At 43.8% G+C, this 24,906-nt stretch overlaps 1 long non-coding RNA gene across 3 annotated transcripts in view; it reads left to right on the forward strand.

The window, feature by feature from the left end:
- Window positions 1-24,600, forward strand: part of LOC126990483 (uncharacterized) — a 164,916-nt gene extending 140,316 nt beyond the window's left edge. For 2 of the 3 annotated variants that reach the window (XR_007744406.1, XR_007744408.1), the window contains 3 exons: window positions 5,125-5,236; window positions 9,137-9,244; window positions 23,802-24,600. This is a non-coding gene — a long non-coding RNA (uncharacterized LOC126990483). Of the gene's footprint in view, window positions 1-5,124; window positions 5,237-9,136; window positions 9,245-15,818; window positions 15,995-23,801 lie in introns of all 3 variants that reach the window. The other variant, XR_007744407.1, reaches the window with a different exon arrangement.
- The last annotated feature ends 306 nt before the right edge of the window (window positions 24,601-24,906 follow it).

Here is a 24,906-nt window from a genome sequence, read left to right on the forward strand (position 1 = left end):
AGCTGTGTGCTCTGCAGTATAACTGGCATGTAAACGTTCTTGCCAAGCGCTGCAGACCATATCAAAGTGACGAGAGTCAAGGCAGTGCAGGTTTAAATGGCGGGAGTGTCAAAGGACTGTTTAAATGAAATGCACAGTGCGAACCCTAGCTTAAGGGGAGGCGCCGCCAAAAATGGGTATTTTTCACTATTTCAGCCAAATTTTAAAAGTTACTCCAAAATATAGCTAAGCATGTCACACATTCCCTGTGAAAGTTTGGCAGCTGTACGATAATTCTTTCCCTTTCAAATAATTTGATTTGTATTACTAATTTCGTGGTCCCCTCCCTGCAGAAACCTCCGTTTTCTGTAGAATACTCATTATGTTACATTTTCCCTTCTTTTGTCGAATTTTTCCACTTTTTTTTACGAAAAGCATGTCATCATTCATCTGGCAAAATTCTAGTGGCAGCCAGCAAGCCTCGGAGAGTGTGGTTGAGTGAATCAGTCTATCAGTTACTTAGTGTGTCGCAAGCGCTCCCCAGAGGTACATTTGTACTTGTACTTTGGCAGGTTCGGACACCCAGGAAAAGATAAGAAGTCCAAAAGAAAAGAAAGTGACGAAGAAGAAGTAACAGGAGGTATCCACAGAACACTACAGCCCAGGAGATTTCTAGTGCGTGCACACACACACACACACACACACACACACACACACACACACACACACACACACAGGTGCCAATTATGATTATTATTTTTTATATCATTCATTGTCATTCATAAATATAACTGCATAGGTATCTAAGTTGTATTTTACCACTGTAAGATCCTCTAAAAATCATAACTTTGTACACTAACTGTATTTACACACAAAATTGCTGGTATCTTGAAAGTGCATTTTTTGTACTTTGGAGAATAATAACTCCATTAGTTGTGAAGATATTAAAAAAAACTCAAACATCTGCTGAAAGACGAGTGGATGGTAAAAAAAATTGTCTGATACGTTTTTTTTTTTTTTTTTTTTTTTTACAAAAAAAACCACTGCTGCTATGATTTATTGAAGGTAAAAAAAATGGTAGAATTATGGGACACATCAGATGGTGATTTTTGTATTTTTTTTTTGCTGATGAACAGTGAGACATATTAAAAATTTGAATAGACAATTTTTAACTAGTGGTGCCATGATTAAACTACCCAATATCGTACATATTGAGTGAACATGCTGACCCCCATTAACATTTTTAGCTCTGCTTTTATTACAAGTATTAAATTTCGTTTGTAATTTTTTTTTTTTTTTTTTTTTTTTTTTTTTTTTTGGTACAGAAGCACGAAAGCTATTATGCTGATACATACAGATCTTATTGCATTTACTTAAGTCTTCAAAGAAAAAAATACCTTAGAACAATTGAAATAAAATTAATGTACCCTCCACTAATACTGGGCGGCGCCTCCCCTTAAACCTTGATGACTGCCTAAATCCAGAGTGGACTATATAGGTGAGTGGGGCTCCATCCCCGTGGAGAAGGCGTGCAGGTTCACTAGCACTCCTGCGGGAGTGAGGGCGGAATAAGAAATGCAGATAAGTACCGCCCTCAGTCTGACATGTGAAAGAAGGATTTTACCATGCTTACGGTAAGGCGAGTAAAGGGGCCCGCAGGGGTTCGGGAGTCCCGTGGGCCAGCCAGTTGCGTTGCGAAGGGGGGGCTAGGAGGGGACATATGTCCCCGGGCGCAGCATTGAGTGGGGCGCAAAATTGAAGTTGGGGAGACATCTATTTTCGTGTTAATGGGGCGATGAAACCAGTAACTTAGAATTTTAGTTTTATGAGTTTTCAGGACATATTTTATTTTTTAATGAAGATTGACTCCCTTTAATCTTCATTATATATAAATGTAAGCATTATGCGCTAATTACTATACAGTACCCTCTCGAGTTTAGCGCTATCCGAGTTTCGCAGTTAGTCCTAAATTCTTACCATCCCGACTTTCACGCATTAAAACCCCGAGTTTCACGCTGCTTTGACACGTACGGGTCACGTCTGCTTACCATCGGCGTCGTTCACGCTACCTTAAAAGCTAGTATCACACTGGACATTTTCCTCCAAACATTGTGGCTATGGAGAGAGAGAGAGAAAGAGAATTAACGGGTCGTTTTGAAGCCGCAGTTGAAGGCGGCTGCCTTATGATTGACTGACGGTTCTGAAAACATGCTTGTGATTCGCTGGGAGTCTGATGACATCATCGCCGACACTCACCCTATCAGCGGCTTCACTGCCTTAAGGCGGTGTCACAATGGTCGTTTTCGTCCAACCGTTGGGGCTATGGGCAACGCCCGTACACCCAACCGGGAGCGAGTTCACGGTTATCCGTAAGCTGGTGTCACACAGGGCGTTTTTTCTTCCCACCGAGTTGGCGCCAGCTAGGGCAACCAGCAACTCCAACTTTTTTGGGTGTGCGTCACACACGGCCAAGGTCGGTTGCCAGTATCCACATCCACAACATAAACAAAGCACTTGCTCTGTATCAACATGGCGTCGTCTGCTAAAGTAAGGGCTGCCGCAGCTTGTGCTGCCATTACCCAAGTTATGGACTTGTTGCTGCAGTTAAATGGAAGAAAGAAACATTTGTGAGTGTGGCATGTCTGTGGTTCCTCCGTGCCAGTTCTCATTATCACCACCACATGTGAGCGGCCAGCATACCCATCTAGACTTCAACCACATAAACATGTGGATCGAGTAACAACACACACACACACACACACACACACACACACACACACACACACACACACACACACACCATACTCATTAGGAACCATGGCAGATGTTTCTGACAAACAGAAACGACTTCACCATTTCTTGAGTGTGTTAGGCAGTATTTGGTGAGTGGCTCACATGAACCAAACTTGTTTATGCAAGAAGAGATCAGTCGTCTTTAACACTGCTCTCTTCTTGCCATTGGGTATGTTTGGTTTGTATGAACCACTCACCAAATAAGTTATAAAACACTAGGAAATGGTGAAGCCATTTTTGTTTGTGAGAAACATCTGCCATGGTTCATGATGAGTCTGATGTGTGTGTGTGTGTGTGTGTGTCTTTGTTGTTACTCGATCCACGTGTTTATGTGGTTGGAGTCTAGATGGGTGGGTTGGCCGCTCACGCGCAGTGGTGACAATGAGAACTGGCACGGAGGAACCTCAGACATGCCACACCCACAACAGCTTCTTCCTTCCATTTAACTGCAGCAACAAGTCCACAACTTGGGTAATGGCAGCACAAGCCGCAGCAGCCCCCACTTTAGCAGACGACGCCACGTCGATACTGGGCAAAATCTTTGTTTACATTGTGGATGTGGAGATGGGCAACCGACCTTGGCCGTGTGTGACACACACCCGGAAAAGTTGGATTTGCCGGTTGCCCAAGCTGCCGCCCACACGGTGGGAAACAAAAGGCCCATTGTGACACCATGTTACGTATAACCGACAACTCGCCCCCAGATGGGCATGTGGGCGTTGCCAGTGGCCACAACAGCTAGAGAAAAACAGCTAGTGTGACACTGCCCTAAGACAGCGAGGCTGCTGACCGAATGAGCGCCAGCAATGACGTCATCAGACTCCCAGCGAATCACAAGCATGTTTTCAGAGCTCAGCCAATCGTGAGGCTTCATCTGTGGCTTTAAAATGACCTGTTTTCTCTCCTGTTTTCTTCCTTTTTCCAAGGTACGTATTTTGAGATAACAAGGGAGTAAAAGAGGAAAAAGAGTGAGCTCTGGGGGGGGCATGAGCCAATTATAATGGCGCCACTATAAACAGTTGCCTGTGCCATGACGGGCTCGGGGCCGACCATCAGGCCCAGATGGATAGTCTACCGGCGCCATAGTCCACATGTAAAAGAAAAAAAATCTCCACGGGTCGGAACAGATAAGCACTTTTTCAGGGTTTAGCTATGAAAGGGTTAAACCCCTCGAGCGTAACTAGCGATTACGGGAGTCTCCGTAACAACCGTAACACATTGATTTGTGTTTCATATTACTTATCATCAATATTTGTTAGTAAAATAACTAATTCGGAAAAAAATAACATGTAAAATGACTTTTATATAAATATTTTTTTAGGTATGGGATGTAATAATGAGATTTACATTAATTTCAATGGGGAAATTTGTTCTGGTGTGCGAGCAATATTCCAGAACGAATTAAACTTGTAAACCGAGGTTTGACTACAGGTAACTCGATTTACGCGAGTTTGGTTTACGTGTTTTTTAAATAACGCGGGGTCCAAAATCCAAATAAATGTTTAATTAACACGTTTTTTCACTTATACGCGATATATTATGGAGTGGCCACCAGATGTTTCATGCAACTGGACTCACACAGCGCCGCGGCCACACAGCTGAGCTCAGTTCTTCCCGTGTACCACTTGAACAACAATACAGTACCCACGCTACTCAACAATAGGGGTGGGCAGGTACCTGGTACCAACGGCACCAGCTATATGGTACAGTACCGGTACCAGACTGCTCATTACTGGTACCAGTACTAGCCAGTCGCTCATGGTGTCCCTCATTTCTTCCTCACACAAGTGAGGCTGAGACTGAGTGCCTGAGTGGATATCTCGGTGATACGGATATTCTCTCTCTCTCTCTCCACTGAATGAAGTGAATATTTATTTTTCGATAGAAATTCCTAGCTTTTGTTTGATTTACATTGTTTTTGATATACACGACCTTTTCAAGGACACAATACTCACGTAAATCGAGAGTTACCTGTATTATTATTATTATATTAAATTGACAACTTTCAAGTAAACCTTATTGCACTTTGTATATAACTACATTTTATGATAAATCCCTTGGTATACATTTTTCCCACACTTTCACAATTCTTTAATGAGTATTGATCAATTTTGACATCATCCATGAGATTTACCATTGATAGTGGAACACATGCATGCATGCTGAGAAACCTGACTAGCCTGACCAATCAAATAACCCACTCGTTGTGTATTCTTACAGCAGCCACTGCCTTCATGTCTAGGACATCTTCTGGTAACTGCTAATTTTTTATAACTCAGAGGCTGTACCAATTTGCAGCCCCTTGCAACCAATTCTGTGTCTACTTCTTTAAATGCTTAATAAATATTACAGGTCAATCTGCAATAGTGAACGGTGTTTTTATGGTGAAGATGTGCAGCCCAACCACAGGCTAACATAACCCACCCACAGTCTGTCACCGCTTATCACAACCCACCAACAGCCAGTAAGTAACATATCCCCGAAGTCTGTCACAGCCTATCAACCCATTGTAGTCAGTTGCATACCCCCAAAAGTCTGTCACACCCCAGCCACAGCCTATCACAACCCACCAACAGTCAGTCAATCCCCACCCACAGCCTATCTATCACAACCCACCAACAGTTAGTTACATATCCCCCAAAGTCTGTCACATATCCCACCCGCTCACAGCCTATCACAACCCATCTACACTTAGTCAACTACCCCCAAAAGTCTGTCAAACCTCACCCACTGCCTATCACATCCCATTAACAGTCCCACAATAACAGCCTGGCTTACCACTCCCACAACCTGTAGCAGCTCACCCCAAGCCCCAAAGCTCCAAATTGTTTGCAAGTTTTTTTTGTTTTGTTTTTGTTTTTGTTTTTTTTCAGCAAAGGAGACAGCTCAAGGGCACAAAAAAATACGATTATAAAAAAAAGCCTGCTACTCACTGCTCCCAAAAAAGAATCAAAAGAGGTGGTCAAAAGAAAGGTCAATTTCGGGAGGAGAGGTGTCCTGATAACCTCCTTTTGAAAGAGTTCAAGTCGTAGGCAGGAGGAAATACAGATGAAGGAAGATTGTTCCATAGTTTACCAGCGTGAGGGATGAAAGAATGAAGATGCTGGTTAACTCTTGCATAAGGGGTTTGGACAGTATAGGGATGAGCGTGAGTAGAAAGTCATGGGGGGGGGCATGCATGCAGTTAGCAAGTTCAGAAGAGCAGTCAGCATGGAATTATCGATAGAAGATAGAAAGAGAGGCAACATCACGGTGGAATTTAGGAGGTAGAAGAATATCAGTAGGAGGAGGAGAGTTGATGAGACGAAGAGCCTTAGACTCCACTCTGTCTGGAAGAGCTGTGTGAGTGGAGCCTCCCCACACGTGAGATGCATACTCCATACGAGGGCGGACAAGGCCCCTGTATATGGATAGCAACTGCGCAGGGGAGAAGAACTGGCGGAGACGATACAGAACGCCCAACCTCGAGGAGGCTGATTTAGCGAGAGAGGAGATATGAAGTTTCCAGTTGAGATTTTGAGTTAAGGATAGACCGAAGATGTGTAGTGTTGATGACGGTGACAGCTGAGTGTTGTCGAAGAATAGGGGATAGGTGTTTGGAAGATTGTGTCGAGTTGATAGGTGGAGAAATTGAGTTTTTGAGGCATTGAAGGACACAAGGTTCCTTCTGCCCCAATCGGAAATGATAGCAAGGTCTGAGGTTAAGTGTTCTGCAGCCTCCAGTCTGGAGTCATGTACTTCCTGTTGAGAGGGTCTTCTATTGAAAGAAGTTGAATAATGCAGAGTGGAGTCGTCGGCGTATGAGTGGACAGGACAGTTTGTTATGGAAAGAAGGTCATTGATGAATAACAGGAAGAGAGTGGGTGATAAGACAGAGCCCTGTGGAACGCCACTGTTGATAGGTTTAGGGGAAGAGCAGTGACCGTCTACCACTGCAGAGATAGAACGGCCGGAAAGGAAACTGGAGATAAAGGAATAGAGAGAGGGATAGAATCCGAAAGAGGGCAGTTTAGAAAGCAAAGACTGGTGCCAGACTCTATCGAAGGCTTTTGATATGTCTAGCACAACAGAGAAAGTTTCACCGAAATGGCTAAGAGAGGATGACCAAGAGTCAGTTAAGAGAGCAAGAAGACCGCCAGTAGAACGCCCCTTGCGGAATCCATACTGGTGATCAGATAGAAGGTTAGAAGTGGAAAGGTGCTTTTGAATCTTCCGGTTAAGGATTGATTCAAAAGCTTTAGATAGACAGGAAAGTAAAGCTATAGGGCGGTAGTTTGAGGGATTGGAACGGTCACCCTTCTTAGGCACAGGCTGTACAAAGACATACTTCCAGCAGGAAGGAAAGATAGATGTTGATAGGCAGAGACGAAAGAGTTTGACCAGGCAGGGTATCAGCATAGAAGCACAGTTTTTAAGGACAATAGGAGGCACTCCATCAGGTCCATAAGCCTTCTGAGAGTTCAGGCCAGAGAGCATAGAAAACATCATTTGGAAGAATCTTAATAACAGGCATAAAGGAGTCAGAGGGGGTGAGTAGGAGGAATGTGCCCAGAATCGTCCAGGGTGGAGTTCTTACAGAAAGTTTTAGCGAAGAGTTCAGCCTTAGAGACAGATGAGATGGCAGTGCTGCCATCAGGGTTAAGGAGAGGAGGGAAAGAGGAAGAAGTGAAATTGGAGGAGATATTTTGGCTAGATGCCAGAAGTCACAGGAAGAATTAGAAGAAGCAAGGTGTTGACATTTTCTATTAATGAAAGAAGTTTTGGTAAGTCGGAGAATAGATTTGGCACGATTCCGGGCTGAAATGTAAAGATCAAAGTTAGCAGGAGTTCGAAGGCTCTGGAACCTTTTGTGAGCTGCCTCTCTATCTTTAACCCCTAAAGGGCCGGAGGCGGCTATAGCCGCTTTTCCACGGAAGGGCCGGGGGCGGTTATAGCCGCTTTGCTTTTTTCGCGCTAAATTTATTTACTTTTCGGTAATTTTCGATGACCATTTGTTGGCAACACTGCCAGAGATATGTTTAGGCTACTGCTTCAGAATCTTGCCCGCTCTCACGATGGACAGGCGCACTGACACGGATTCTGACGCGTCCGATTTCCTGCCAGACCCTGCCGAGCCCAGCAGAGCAACACGAGAATGAGAAGAGTATGCTACAATGACTCCCAAACCACACATCACAAGACTGTGTTACATAGAGAAAGCTTAGAGTATTGACTATATATAAGAATTAGAGCATGGGGCATCCGTTTTCATTACGCACTAGTCAAGGCCACACAAGCGAAACGAACGCAGAGCGGGCAAGAGCCTTAACTCAAAAGTCTCTCCTCTTCAACTCAATATTTCTCCAAAACCACAGCACATAGAAACGTTTTCATGCAATAATTAAAAAGAAGAAGAGTTGATGATGACTATGACGACAAAGTAATTTGTTATTGCATTGTAGTTCAGCAGAATCAAGTGTGTGAATATAGGCTATTTTCGGTGTTTGGTGCTGAGGTGCCGGTCCTGTGGATGTTGTAGATGACCACCCAGGCCGGCCCTTTAGAGGGGTTAATAGCATGAGAACAAGCGTGATTAAACCAAGGCTTTTAGCATGAGGAGTAGAGAAAGTACATAGAATGTATGCCTCCATTCCATAGACAATCACCTCTGTGATGCGCTGAGCACACACAGAGGGTCTCTCTCCTGGAGGCAGTAATCATTCCACGAAATCGGAAAAGTATATCCTCAGGTCGTCCCACCGAGCTGAAGCAAAATGCCAGAAGCATCGCCTCATCGGTGGATCCAGAGAATGTACAGGAGCGATAGGACAGGATACATAAATAAGGTTGTGATCGGAGGCCAACGGAGAACAGTTTGACAGAGTAAGCAAAAGGATTAGAGGTAAGGAATAGGTCTAGAATGTTGGGCCTGTCTCCAAGACGGTCAGGAATACAAGTAGGGTGCTGAACCAACTGCTCTAGGTCGTTGAGGAGAGCAAAGTTGTAGAGGATGAAAGCCAAAGCTGGTGGTGAACATTGAAATCTCCCAAGATGGAGATTTCAGCAAAGGGAGAGTGAGTCAAGATGTGCTCCACTTTAGAGTGCAAATAGTCAAAGAATTTTACATAGTTAGTAGAGTTACTTATCCATGCACAAGTACATTTGATATGTATATGAAAATGATCTTCACAGCAGTAACATGCCTGCTCCAACATAGGGAAGACACGCCCAGCAGACACCCACCTCTGTTTCCCCTTTGTCTTGTCTTTGGGCAGAGCTATAAACTTTTCTCTTATGTTTTCGTTGTGTTTGTTTTTTGGACATAGGCAGAAAACAAACCTAATATGTTCTTTTTGTCTGTGACATGTTGATTTGATACTGACAGATAAAAATCCTAGCTGAGGGGTGACCAGCTGGCTGAGTCAAGTGGAGGCCTGCGAGGGGCCTTCGTCACAACCAATCACAGAACGTTCGGCATCGATGTGACATTTGGGTAAAAAAAACTGCATATATTTCATTATGATGTGTTTTTAAGCCAAAAGAACATCAGTACAGTGATATGTAGCCTTTATTATGTCATTAGCTTCATATTACTATGCTTTGTAGGTTTGAGTAAACAGGTCTATTGTTTTAATATCTTTTAAGTATTTATATTTTTAAGGGGAAAACTACTTCTTTGTGTCATGAAGACTTTCCCTTTCTTTGATTTTTCCTGCTGACCTCTTAATTCTTTCCTCACTTCTTTTCAATAAAAGATTTATTATGAGATTGCTTTAGGTCATTCACAATTCTATACAATGTAATTAAGACACCTTTTTTTATCTTCCAGTGCTATCAGCTGCATATCTTATAATCTGCCATCATAAATTGTCCTCTAGTTTTGGTAACATCTTGATGGTTATTCTTTGCATTCTCTCCAGATTCAGCCTCTTTCAGTTTTAGTCTTTTTTGCTGTTGTTATAAAAATAAACTCATTCATAGCACCATATAAACTTATTTAGGGTATATAGAATATTTAATACACACTTTAAAGCGGTAAAAATCTTACTTATGAGATTGTGATGTATTTTGGTTGATCTGGCACTGTTGTAGAGAGGCTCAGACACCGACCAGTTTTACACCTATAATTGCCGACAGTCAAGCACCAGCAACCTGAGGCAAGTCTGAGGTCTACTGCCAGTCAGTCATAAGTTGAAATTTACTCATCATATTTGCCAGCCCATCACCCTAGGGTTGACTGCTGGCCAGAAATGGCAGGCCAAAAGCAACCATAGGTCAGGCGGTGGTAGGCATGTGACATGACCTGACAGTTCTTATTACCAGCAGTCTACCTTGGGGAGACTGTACACCATCACCAAGAAAGTCATGTATGGCCTGTGGCAAGCTGGCAGCAGGTCGGTGATAGACACCAGGAAAGGCATTTTAATATTTTTTTTTTACTTGATTAGCAAGGTTTTCCCTACGATTAGGCTGCTGAGCCTCATAGAAACCCACAGTTTCGTCTCTGACACACAGCTGATTTTGGAGCACCGACCCCCAGCATTTCTCTCTGCACACGAACAAGACGTCTTCCAACAAAAATAACCCAAAGCAACAGAAGACCCACGAAGACAAGAATGGCAATCTTGATGATGACTCTTGACAGGGAGATGACAGAGGATAGACATACTCCTCCATCACCAGCTGATTCATGGGAGAGAAGCAAAATCAACTTGTTTACAGAGGAGAAGATGAAGGCTTTAGTAGTTGATTGTTATGAGGAACAAGTGTTCCTATACGACAAGGAGTTGAAATACCACAATAATTAGGACAAGAAGACTCAGGTTATGGATGAAAAGGGAAGGGAGTTGAGGAAAGCCATAGTGATGTTATACACAGAAATGATGAAAAAATACCTGGAGGTGTGTTTCCTTACACCCACCCACCAGATGTTGTGGCGACTGTTTGATGGCTGGTGTGCTGCAGGCATTATGCAGAGCTGCTGCCTCTATGTCTATGGTAATCATGAGGCCTACCACAGGCTGACCTGCAGTTGTTGTAGATCAATTGCTGGTGGGAGGAATATTAAATTGTACATGGTTGGTGGTTTACAGGCTTTAATCAGCCAATCTGTCTGCGGTACACAGGCAGAAAAGTGTAGATATAACGCCGGTCAAATCCCCAACCCTAAATATTGGCAATCTTGCTGGGAGTCTGGGCACAATTTGCTGATCAGGATTGATGAAGGAAGATCAGGGATGATCAGGACTGTGAATGTGTGTGAGCCTTGAAGCAGATAAGAAACAAAATTTTGTGTGAGTTTACAGTACACACTACATACATGCAACACACACACACACACACACGGTATTGGCACCAATACTTTTCCTAGTATATGTAAATGATATGCCAGAATGAGTAAACAGTTATATGAGCCTGTTTGCAGACGATGCAAAACTGCTAAGACATATAAGAAATAGTAAAGACTGTGAAATTCTACAAGAAGACCTAAACAAGATTTGGAAATGGAGTATGGAATGGGAGATGAAATTCAATGTGAAGAAATATCTTGTTATGGAAATGGGAGAAAGTGACGCAAGACCAAAATGGACATATAAAATGGGAGATGGTGAAATATTAAAGAAAGTACACGAAGAGAGAGATCTGGGAGTAATAATGCAAGATAATAAACAGCCAGAGAGTCATATAAATCGGATATTCGGTGATACGTATAACATGGTGAGAAATCTAGGAATAGCATTCCACTACATGGATAAGGATATGATGAAAAAATTAATTACCACCATGATCAGACCAAAGTTGGAATATGGGGAGGCAGTGTGGTCTCCCCATAAGAAGAAACACAAAGAAACTAGAAAGAATACAAAGGATGGCAACAAAAATGGTTCCAGAGCTGGAGGGATTGACATATGAGGAAAGACTTAAGGAAATGGACTTACTAACACTAGGACAAAGAAGAGAAAGGGGAGACCTAATACAAATATATAAGTTATTGAACAAAATAGATGAAGTAGACAACGAGGAGTTAATACTAACAGAAGGAATTACCACCAGGAACACAGGAGGACATAGTAAAAAGTTGAGGAAGGAAAGATGCTTGAGACATAAAACAATATAGCTTCCCACAAAGAAATATAGAGGTTTGGAACAGACTAAGTGAGGATGTAGTATCGGCGAGGAGTGTGCAAAGCATTAAGGAAAAGTTGGACAAATGCAGATACGGAGACTGAACCACATGAGCATAAAGCCTGTAAAACTACAACTTGGTAACTACAGTTGTCCCTCAAATAGTATGGGGGTTAGGGACCCAGGATCACCGTACTATTAAAAAATCCATAGAAAATTAGTGCCCCCCTTAGAAACACACCTGGGCAGCATTTGAGAGAGGGAATCAGGACTCCCAGAATGTCCAGTGCTCTCAGATGTGTGACGCGCAGCACGAGGTCCCAACTCGGCATATCCACTGGCTCCCGGCTTTGAGAGATGGAGTGCCTCATGCTGTGATGACGTCATCAGCAAATATGGCAGCCCAAACAAACACATATGAGTGTTTCCATTGCATTTCACCTCTCTGTGCCACCATAACCACTGCAGCTTCCTTTTCATCTTCTGTTGTAAGGAGTTCGTCAGCCACGATAGCTAGTAATGCATGTTAAATGTCGCCAGAAAGATCAGCGTACGACATTTTGCTGCGAGTGAGATGCTGTTACCTTAGTAAAAGGACGACCTTTATTTAAAATCTTGCAGCACTCATGGAGCACAGGCAGTTACTGCGGCAGGAGTAAGCCATTTCAAAGGCTGTAGTTAGGACCGAAAGGGACAACTACCTCCCGAACCAAGACCAAGACGATAGATACAGCGAACACTGCTCTCATTCACATGATATGCTCTCCCTACTGCAACGTAACTCATCCCAAAACGTAACTTCTCCTAAATCTGAATCCTTCTGCAAGGTGAACACCTATCTTGAATGCTTTGGGGGTGCTTTCAACAGGTGTTTTGGTAGAACGGTGTTGCCACTCACGCCATGGCTACTTGGTGTGACGAGCGGGAAATTTAAAACTCCTTAAAAAATCTTACATGACAATCCATATAAAACCGAAACCGTACTATTTGAGGGACGACTGTACACACACACACACACAGCGATTAATATGGAAACTTAATCATGTTGGAGGCCTGGGTGGTTCAATATTGGATTGGAATATGGACTTTTTGATGAAGAGAGAAATGAGAACAGTAATCAGGAATAATAAATCAAGCTGGATGGAAGTGACCAGTGGAGTCCCCCAAGGATCGGTGTTGGCTCCGATTATGTTTGTAACTTATATTAATGACATGACAGAAGGGGTGACAAGCTATATGAATATGTTTGCTGATGATGCTGAAATAATGAGGAGGGTGGCTGATGAAGAAGACTGTGTAGCCCTGAGCCAAGATCTCGATAGAATAAGTGAATGGTCACGCAAATGGGAAATGACATTCAATACAGAGAAGTGTAGCGTGATGGAGTTTGGTAAGAGCAGTAGACGAATATCGGGGAACTACTCTCTGAGTAATGAAAGAATCATGAAAAAAACTGAAGAAAAAGATCTGGGAGTGATCGTAACAGACAAGTTATCCTTTGGAAAACATATAGACCGGATAACTGGGGAAACATACAATCTTCTTAGAAACATAAAAGCAGCATTTACATATTTAGATGAAGAAATGTTGAAGAAACTAACAACATCGATGATACGTCCAAGACTGGAATATGCAGCATTAGTGTGGTCACCTAGATTGAAGAAAGAAATTAGAAAGTTGGAAAGAATACAAAGAGCAGCGACTAAATTACCGGAAACTCTGAGAGAACATACTTATGAAGAAAGACTGGAGAAATTGGGACTAACAACACTGGAGAGCAGAAGAGAGAGAGGGGACCTAATAGCATTGTACAAGATACAAGAGGGATTGGAGAAATTGGACAGGAAAGACCTAGTGGTACATGACAGAAGTGTAACAAGAGGCAATGGTAAGAAATTGAAAAAGAGCAACTGTAGGAGAGACATCAAGAAATACAGTTTTCCATACAGAAGCATAACAACATGGAATGGGCTTGACGAGGAGACTGTGTGTGCAAAAACGATTCATGAATTTAAAGCCAAACTGGATAATAAGCATTATGGAGACAGGACAGCACGAGCCTAGTACAGCTCTTTTCCTGTATTTCACAACTAGGTAAATACACACACACACACACACACACACACACACAGTAATAACAACCTATGTACCACCAAAAACTAACTCATGGAGTAAAGAGGAATATGAGACCATGATTGAAGATACCATTCTGAGTTTGAGTAGATTAATCAAAGCAAACAAAAGAATCTTGTTAGTTGGAGATTTTAACTGTAAGGAGGTAAATTGGGAAATAATTCAAAGTGGATGTAGTGAAACGGCTTGGGGGGAAAGATTTTTAAGATTGACGATGGAAAACTTGATGATGCAATGGGTGAAGGAAAACATGAGATACAGAAGTGACAATGAACCGGCGAGACTGGACCTGGTGATAACAAAGGCAATGCACTTGATGAATAAATTAAGGTATGGGTGCCCCCTGGGAAAGAGTGATCACGTGATAATAGAAATGAAAACAGAGGAGGAAGGAAGATGAATCATGTAAAAGAAACGGGTTAAACTATAGGAAGGCAGACATGGAAATCCTCAGGAAATATTATGGAGAGCTAGATTGGGAAGAGTTAAGAGAACAAGAGAGTTGCATGAAAAGTTATGAAATATGTACCAGGATATAAACCTAAAGAAAAAGGAAAAGATAACTGGTTTAATGCAAGATGTGCTAAGGCAAAAGAAAAGAGACAAAGCGTGGAAGAGATTGAAAAGAAAGAAAAACTAAAGGAATAAAGAAGATTTTAAGATAGCGAGAAATGCATACGTGAAAATAAGGAGAAAAGAAGAGAAAGGATATGAAAAGGATATTGTGGAAAAGTGCAAGGAACAACCCAAACTGTTTTATAGATGCATAAATGGAAAAATCAAACCATGGGAAACAATAAAAAACAATAGAAAGATTGAGTGATGGGAATGTGATAATTGAAGATCCTAAAGACATGACTGAGCTACTAAACAAAAAGTTCCAGCAAGTTTTTACAAAAGAATCACAATTCAGTGAACCACAAGAAAACAAGATTAATGTTCATATGGAAGAAGTCACAGTAAATAAAGAGGAGATATATAAAATGATGGGGGAGCTGGAAGTGAGGAAAGCACTAGGACCGGATGGAGTCTCAGGTTACACATTGAAAGAATGCAGAGATCAGCTGGTTGGACCAGTATATGATATCATTAAATGCTCAATAACAACTGGTAAGTACCAAAGGAGTGGCAGAGGGCTGAAATGGTCCCTATATACAAAAGTGGAAAAAAGGAAGAACTCCTGAACTACAGACCTGTATCATTGACCAGTGTAGTATGTAAAATATGTGAGAAAGTGATGAAGAATCAATGGACGAGATTTCTTGAAGAGCATAATATAATCACACGTAAACAATATGGCTTTTGAAAAGGGCGCTAATGTGTGACAAACTTACTGAGCTTTTACTCAAGAGTGACAGACATAATACAGGAAAGGGATGTATGGGTTGATTGCGTTTACTTGGACCTGAAGAAGGCGATCGACAAAGTTCCTACAAGAGAACTATGGAAGCTGGGCAATAAAGGAGGATTGAAAGGGAAAATGATGAACTGGATGGAAAGTTATTTAAGGGGAAGAGAGATGAGAACAGTGGTAAAGGACATGAAATCAGAATGGAGAATTGTAGAGAGTGGAGTGTCTCAAGGATTGGTATTGGCACCAGTACTTTTCCTAGTAGTCACCTTGATTTAACACGAGTTGATATTTAAGGAGATATGTTTAACTAACGTGATATGTTCAATTTAACATGAGTTTCATCGATGACGTCACTCTCGATAGCATCATCGATGAAACGTTAGTAATACATTACTAGGTCACGGAAACAACAAAAACATGTTCTCATTTTATTTAATTTTTTTCTTCACGCCAGGGCGGTTCTGCCGCAGCATGCTGCGGTGGTGGGCGGCAGCCACGCGGCACCGCGCGGCAAAACCACCCAGTGTGACACCTCCAATTGGTTTGTGTGTGTTATCGTAAAAGCGGCGAAACCGCTTGGCAAAACCACCTAGTGTGACACCGGCCTAAGGATTAATAGGATATTCGATGGTACGTATGAAATGGTGAGAAATATAAGATTAGCATTCCACTACATGGATATGATGAAAAAGTTAATAACCACTATGATTAGACCAAATTAGAATATGCAGAGGCGGTGTGGTCTCCCCATAAGAAGAAACAAAAAAAAATAGAAAGAATATAAAGGATGGCAACAAAAACGGTTCCAGAACTGGAGGGGTTGACATATGAAGAAAGATTAAAGGAAATGGACCCACCAACACTGGAACAAAGAAGAGAAAGGGGAGACCTAATACAAATTTATAAATTGTTGAGCAGAATGGAAGAAGTAGATAATGAGGAGTTACTACTAAAGCCCCGCTCACACTGTGCCGACTCTGGGCCACGAAAACCCAGCGACTTCTGCATTTGACAAGTCGGCTCCCACGCTCCAAGAATTTTTTGGCATCTTGGTGTCGGCTACCATGATTGCCAACTGGTACATTCGGCCAACTAGTTGGCAGCATGTCTGCGACATGCTGCCAACTTGTCTCAAGACAAGTCTCAACGGTCAATTTTTGAAATGGCGCCATGTCTACAACAACCACGAATCTTCCGACCAATTGGCTGACAGTCGCAGACGGTCTTGACGACAGTCTTCCAGATTGTCTGTCATCTGGCTGGCCGACAGTGCCAAAGAGTTGGCCGACGGTCTTCCTGACGGTCTACGCAACTGTCTTGGAGGCAGACTTGCCGTTCCTTAAAATACGGAATCGCTCTGTATTCAAGAATGAAATGTATCGTTCTGTTTTGAACCAATACGGAACGGCATTTGTTCCGTACGGTATCTTGTTATCTGAATGATCAAGCAGATAAATTCAGTATCTTAAAATTGTAGTGAGGGCATATTTTGGTTAATCTCAAAACCACCCCGTAAAATTGGTCAAAGGTTCATCCTAAAATACATGTAAAATATGCGACGTAACGTCCCTCCCCCCTCCATCTTGCCTCCACCAGCAGCGTGCTGCGGCTGTCACTCATTGCATGCTTGAGAAATTTTAGTGTTGCCACCCGTTCCTTTAAATATGGATCCATTCCGTACTGAAGAGTGAGATGTTGCCTTCCACATTTTTCTGACCTCAGGGTGGCAACCCTAGTTGTGCCATTCAACACAAAAGAGATTGAGGAAAAAGGAGTGCATGCGTACTGTGCAGCTCTAAAGTTTGTGCCAGCGAAACGTAACCATGCCCAGAAGTTGTTATTGTGTTTGTGATTGCAAAATAAAAGTAAAAATTTCTTGATGGCGGCAGTGTTAGCCAATATTTCTGAGCCGACAGTTGTCACAAATGTCCTTCATTAGGCAAAGACTGGCATCACGACAGTCCCTCATCATTCTTAAGTAGTCGGCACAGATGACTGTGCTGACCGGAAACGGTAAAAAATTGAAAAATGGCCCCGACAGTCGTCACAACTGTCTCAAGACAAGCCAAGACTGTTGACGACAGTCTTGACAACTGCCCCTGACCTCCCTCAGACCTCAACCGGAAGTGACGGTTGGTCCAGACTCTTGCCGACTCTTTTCGTGAAGGGAAGATGTTTGAGAGACAAAGAAATATAGAGATTTGGAACAGACTTAAATGTGGCTGTAATTTCAGCGAAGAGTGTGCAAAACTTTAAGGAAAAGTTGGACAAATACAGATACGGAGACCGGATCACATGAGTGTAAGCCCTGGCCCTGTAAAACTACAACTAGGTAAATACACACAGTAGAACAAAGAAGGGAGAGAGGAGATCTGATCATGCTGTATAAGTTGGTAAATAAGTTTGATGAGGTGGATAGAGATGATCTCTTCTTAACCCCTTTACTACAACCGGGCGAAAACGGCGCCCTGCCCTGTATCCGGGCTGGCTGCGCGTGCCAGATTTCAAACGGTGCTTCTGATTATAACAAATTTTCAGCCATAATTTCAACATAATCATCATGGATTATATATAAAAACATGCAAAATTAAATGGTGCACATAAAGAAACATAAATTATTTGATAATTTTGAGATGTAAGCATAAATATAGAGAAATTTTCAAGAGATTAGCATCTCTCTCTCTCTCTCTCTCTCTCTCTCTCTCTCTCCAATACGATACGAAGGGAAAGAGATAGAGAAGACGGGGAGGGAGAAAGAGGGAGGGTATGCATATCTCTCTCTCTCTCTCTCTCTCTCTCTCTCTCTCTCTCTCTCTCTCTCTCTCTCTCTCTCTCTCCCCCCCCAAAACGATAGAGTGGGAGAGGGGGAGATAGAAAGAGGAGGAGAAAGAGGAGAGCATCTCTCTCTCTCTCTCTCTCTCTCTCTCTCTCTCTCACACACACACACACACACACACACACACACACACACACCCTGGAGGGGGGAGGTAGAAGGAAGGAAGGAAGAATGAAAGAGAACAGTGACAGTGGGGGAGGGGAGGCTGTGTCCTTGAGCCAAGGGGGTGGTGAGATAAGCACTCACTACCCAGCCAATTTGCAACTCAAAGGAAGAGGAACTCCAAAACTCTGCAGATACACATATATCATTTCTTTCTCATTATTTTTGTTATTTTCCGTTAGAATTGATTGTTACTGTCAAGTACAGGTAACTTTCGATTTACGCGAGTTTGGTTTACGCGGTTTTTAAATAACGTGGGGTCCAAAATCCAAATAAATGTTTAATAAACACATTTTTTCACTTATACGCGATATTTTATGGAGTGGCCACCAGATGTCTCCCGCAACTAAATTCACACGGTGCGGCGGCCACAAGACTAAGCTCAGTTCTTCCCGCGCGCCACTTGAACAACAATACAGTACCCACGCTGCCACGCTACTCAACAATAGGGGTGGGCTGGTACCAGTACCAGTACCGGTACTAAAGGTACCAGCTACACAGCACGGTACCGGTACTAGCCAGTCGCTCATGGTGTCCCTCATTTCTCCCTCACACGAGTGAGGCTGAGACTGAGTGCCTGAGTGGATATCTCGGTGATATGGATATACTCTCTCTCTCTCTCTCTCTCTCTCTCTCTCTCTCTCAACTCAATGAAGTGAATATTTATTTTTCGATAGAAACCCACCTCTTGTTTGATTTACACGACTTTTTCAAGGACACAATACTCGCATAAATTGAGAGTTACCTGTACAAATGCGCGTAAGACACACTTACGTCATTACACTATAATAACATTGAAAGTCATATAAGACACCGTATCATATACGGAGTCTCTAGGTAGAGTCAGAGCAGAATATGGGATCACTCAGCACCAAATAAAAGTAAATGTAATAAGGACAGCAACATAGGGGTCGCTGTCCCGTATACTGTACTGGATGCTTCAGGATGCCGACGTCAGCGTCCCGTATATTGTACTGAACGCTTCAGGATGCCGACGTCAGCGTCCTGTATATTGTACTGAACGCTTCAGGATGCCGACATTGGTGTCCTGTATATTGTACTGAATGCTTCAGGATCCTGACATCAGCGTCCCGTATATTGTACTGAAAGCTTCAGGATGCCGACGTCAGCGTCCCGTATATTGTACTAGACATTTAAGGATGCCGACATCAGCGTCCCGTATATTGTACTGGACGCTTCAGGATGCCCATGTCAGCGTCCCGTATATTGTACTGGACGCTTCAGGATGCCGACATCAGCGTCCCGTATATTGTACTGGACGCTTCAGGAAGCCAACATCGGTGTCCCGTATATTGTACTGGACGCTTCAGGATGCCGACGTCAGCGTCCCGTATATTGTACTGGACGCTTCAGGATGCCGACATCAGCGTCCCGTATATTGTACTGGACGCTTCAGGATGCCGACATCAGCGTCCCGTATATTGTACTGGACGCTTCAGGATGCCGACATCAGCGTCCCGTATATTGTACTGGACGCTTCAGGATGCCGACGTCAGCGTCCCGTATATTGTACTGGACGCTTCAGGAAGCCAACATCAGTGTCCCGTATGTTGTAATGAATGCTTCAGGATGCCGACATCAGCGTCCCGTATATTGTACTGGATGCTTCAGGATGCTGACGTCAACGTCCCGTATATTGTACTGGATGCTTCAGGATGCTGACGTCAACGTCCCGTATTTTGTACTGGAAGCTTAAGGATGCCGACGTCAGCGTCCCGTATATTGTACTGAACGCTTCAGGATGCCGACGTCAGCGTCCCGTATATTGTACTGGACGCTTCAGGATGCCGACGTCAGCGTCCCGTATATTGTACTGGACGCTTCAGGATGCAGACGTCAGCGTCCCGTATATTGTACTGAACGCTTCAGGATGCCGACGTCAGCGTCCCGTATATTGTACTGGACGCTTCAGGATGCCGACATTGGTGTCCCGTATATTGTACTGAACGCTTCAGGATACTGACGTCAGCGTCCCGTATATTGTACTGAACGCTTCAGGATACTGACGTCAGCGTCCCGTATATTGTACTGGACGCTTCAGGATGCCGACGTCAGCGTCCCGTATATTGTACTGGACGCTTCAGGATGCCGACGTCAGCGTCCCGTATATTGTACTGGACGCTTCAGGATGCCGACGTCAGCGTCCCGTATATTGTACTGAACGCTTCAGGATGCTGACGTCAGCGTCCCGTATATTGTACTGAACGCTTCAGGATGCTGACGTCAGCGTCCTGTATATTGTACTGGACGCTTCAGGATGCTGACGTCAGCGTCCCGTATATTGTACTGAACGCTTCAGGATGCTGACGTCAGCGTCCCGTATATTGTACTGGACGCTTCAGGATGCCGACATCAGCGTCCCGTATATTGTACTGAACGCTTCAGGATGCCGACGTCAGCGTCCCGTATATTGTACTGAACGCTTCAGGATGCCGACATCAGCGTCCCGTATATTGTACTGGACGCTTCAGGATGCCCATGTCAGCGTCCCGTATATTGTACTGGACGCTTCAGGATGCCGACATCAGCGTCCCGTATATTGTACTGGACGCTTCAGGAAGCCAACATCGGTGTCCCGTATATTGTACTGGACGCTTCAGGATGCCGACATCAGCGTCCCGTATATTGTACTGGACGCTTCAGGATGCCGACATCAGCGTCCCGTATATTGTACTGGACGCTTCAGGATGCCGACATCAGCGTCCCGTATATTGTACTGGACGCTTCAGGATGCCGACATCAGCGTCCCGTATATTGTACTGGACGCTTCAGGATGCCGACGTCAGCGTCCCGTATATTGTACTGGACGCTTCAGGAAGCCAACATCGGTGTCCCGTATGTTGTAATGAATGCTTCAGGATGCCGACATCAGCGTCCCGTATATTGTACTGGATGCTTCAGGATGCTGACGTCAACGTCCCGTATATTGTACTGGATGCTTCAGGATGCTGACGTCAACGTCCCGTATTTTGTACTGGAAGCTTAAGGATGCCGACGTCAGCGTCCCGTATATTGTACTGAACGCTTCAGGATGCCGACGTCAGCGTCCCGTATATTGTACTGGACGCTTCAGGATGCCGACGTCAGCGTCCCATATATTGTACTGGACGCTTCAGGATGCAGACGTCAGCGTCCCGTATATTGTACTGAACGCTTCAGGATGCCGACGTCAGCGTCCCGTATATTGTACTGGACGCTTCAGGATGCAGACGTCAGCGTCCCGTATATTGTACTGGACGCTTCAGGATGCCGACGTCAGCGTCCCGTATATTGTACTGAACGCTTCAGGATGCCGACATTGGTGTCCTGTATATTGTACTGAACGCTTCAGGATACTGACGTCAGCGTCCCGTATATTGTACTGAACGCTTCAGGATGCCGACGTTGGCGTCCTGTATATTGTACTGGACGCTTCAGGATGCCGACGTCAGCGTCCCGTATATTGTACTGGACGCTTCAGGATGCCGACGTCAGCGTCCCGTATATTGTACTGGACGCTTCAGGATGCCGACATCGGTGTCCCGTATGTTGTACTGAACGCTTCAGGATGCCAACGTCAGCCTCCTGTATATTGTACTGAACGCTTCAGGATGCCGAAGTCAGCATCACGTATATTGTACTGGACGCTTCAGGATGCCGACATCAGCGTCCCGTATATTGTACTGGATGCTTCAGGATGCCGACGTCAGCGTCCCGTATGTTGTACTGAACGCTTCAGGATGCCGACGTCAGCGTCCCGTATATTGTACTGAACGCTTCAGGATGCCGACGTCAGCCTCCTGTATATTGTACTGGACGCTTCAGGATGCCGACGTCAGCGTCCCGTATATTGTACTGGACGCTTCAGGATGCCGACGTCAGCCTCCTGTATATTGTACTGGACGCTTCAGGATGCCGACATTGGCGTCCTGTATATTGTACTGGACGCTTCAGGATGCCGACGTCAGCGTCCCGTATATTGTACTGAACGCTTCAGGATGCCGACATTAGCGTCCCGTATATTGTACTGGACGCTTCATGATGCCGACGTCAGCGTCCCGTATATTGTACTGAACGCTTCAGGATGCCGTCATTGGTGTCCCGTATATTGTACTGGACGCTTCAGGATGCCGACATTAGCGTCCCGTATATTGTACTGAACGCTTCAGGATGCCGTCATTGGTGTCCCGTATATTGTACTGGACGCTTCAGGATGCCGACGTCAACGTCCTGTATATTGTACTGGACGCTTCAGGATGCTGACGTCAGCGTCCCGTATATTGTACTGGACGCTTCAGGATGCCGACGTCAGCGTTCCGTATATTGTACTGGACGCTTCAGGATGCCGACGTCAGCGTCCCGTATATTGTACTGAACGCTTCAGGATGCCGACGTCAGCGTCCCGTATATTGTACTGGACGCTTCAGGATGCCGACGTCAGCGTCCCGTATATTGTACTGAACGCTTCAGGATGCCGACGTCAGCGTCCCGTATATTGTACTGGACGCTTCAGGATGCCGACATCAGCGTCCCGTATATTGTACTGGACGCTTCAGGATGCCGACATCAGCGTCCCGTATATTGTACTGGACGCTTCAGGATGCCGACATCAGCGTCCCGTATATTGTACTGGACGCTTCAGGATGCCGACATCAGCGTCCCGTGTATTGTACTGGACGCTTCAGGATGCCTACATCAGCGTCCCGTATATTGTACTGGATGCTTCAGGATGCCTACATCAGCGTCCCGTACATTGTACTGGACGCTTCAGGATGCTGACATCAGCGTCCCGTATATTGTACTGAACACTCCAGGATGCCGACCGCGGCGGCCCCCCCCCCCCCCCCCCCTTTATTTATTTATTTATTTATTTTTTTTTTTTTTATTAAGTTGCTGCCTATTGCGCCAGTAGGCATCATCCTGGTGGGGCCTGATGGTCAGCCCAAGGCTTCTTCCTGGTGGGGCCTGATGGTCAGCCCAAGGCTTCTTCCAGGTGGGGCCTGATGGTCGGCCCAGCCCGTTCTGGCGCAGGCGAGTCTTTATAGTGGGGCCATCTTGCATTCATATTGTACTGAATGCTTCAGGATGCCGACGTCAGCGTCGCTGTATAAAAAGGGTTAACTGCGAGAAAGCAGGGCTTGAGAGGACATGGAATAAAAATTAATAAAGGAACCTATTTGAGTGACTTGAAAAGTACAGTTTCCACATAGAAGTATTAACACATGGAAGAGCTTGAGGGAAGAGGTGGTGGAGGCGAGCAGTGTCCAACAAATGAAGGAAAGGCTGGATGAATGTAGATATGGAGACAGGACTATTAGAGCTTAGCTCGGGCCCAGTAGACTACAAATATGTAAATACACACACACGTTTGCTTTATTTTGTGTGCTTATTGATAATTGCTGTCTGTATTATATGTACTTATGTACTTGTCTTTTGCAGGTCTGTAGGTGGATGTATACCATGAGAAAATCATAGAATCCTGCTCAATCAACCTCCATGGTTTGGTATCAGTGATGTCATAAATTTCTCTAATTTGTAATAATACTGTTTATCTTGTCTCATAGTAAACACATTTAGTAGATAATTTGTGGCGCCACATTTGGTAGTCAATATTGCAACCTGCCAGAACAAAGTGTAAGCATCATCTGTATGAGTTCTGATACATGTCTCACTGTCTCAGTCTGCACCAAGCTGATATCTGATATTATTTTTATAGTTTTAATGTATTTTTTTAGGTTTACAGAGTTTGACCTTTGTTGCATCCAGATTTGTCACACTTAACCTTTGCAGTATATCATAATTAATAATGCATTTGATTATAGATAATTTTAACATTATTAATATAGATAATAATAGTTACTGTTGAGATTAGGTAATTTTGTTATAATATTTAAAAACTAGGAATTAGAGTATATGGCAGGCTTGGAGCCTGGTGGTAGTGTAGTCCGTTCAATAGGCGCACCTAACATCATCAAATGTGGGGCACAAACTTGGCGGAGGGACTGTTTTTGTGCCGCCATAGGCGATAGTGAGCTAAAGAGTAGCCTATCCGGATTTTTTGTTTTTAATTATTAATGATCCACGAGACATCTAGAGTTAAATCTAACTATGTGCTTTTCTTTGTATTCATTCATACACACACTGGTAATATTTCTGTGGTGTTTGATTCACTTAATTGAATGAAATTCTATTGTGATAAACACTCACAAATTCGTGCCACTATAGTTTATCGACTCAGCCGTTGTCTTTCCCTCTAATCCCAAGCCATTCGTAACATGATGCAGTCGTATTATATATATATATATATATATATATATATATATATATATATATATATATATATATATATATATATATATAGGCGAAAATCCGCGAAGTAGCGACCGCATGTTTTTTTTATTATTTATATATATTTTAAGGCTTTATAAACCCTCCCCACACTCTTACAAATCTTTCCCACACTCCTATTGACCTTTCCCACACTCTTATAAACACTTCCCACGACGTTTCGTTGTTACGACGTGGTCCCAATAAATGATTCTAT

This window comes from Eriocheir sinensis, unplaced genomic scaffold (genome assembly GCF_024679095.1).
Source record: "Eriocheir sinensis breed Jianghai 21 unplaced genomic scaffold, ASM2467909v1 Scaffold169, whole genome shotgun sequence".
Taxonomy (NCBI): domain Eukaryota; kingdom Metazoa; phylum Arthropoda; class Malacostraca; order Decapoda; family Varunidae; genus Eriocheir; species Eriocheir sinensis.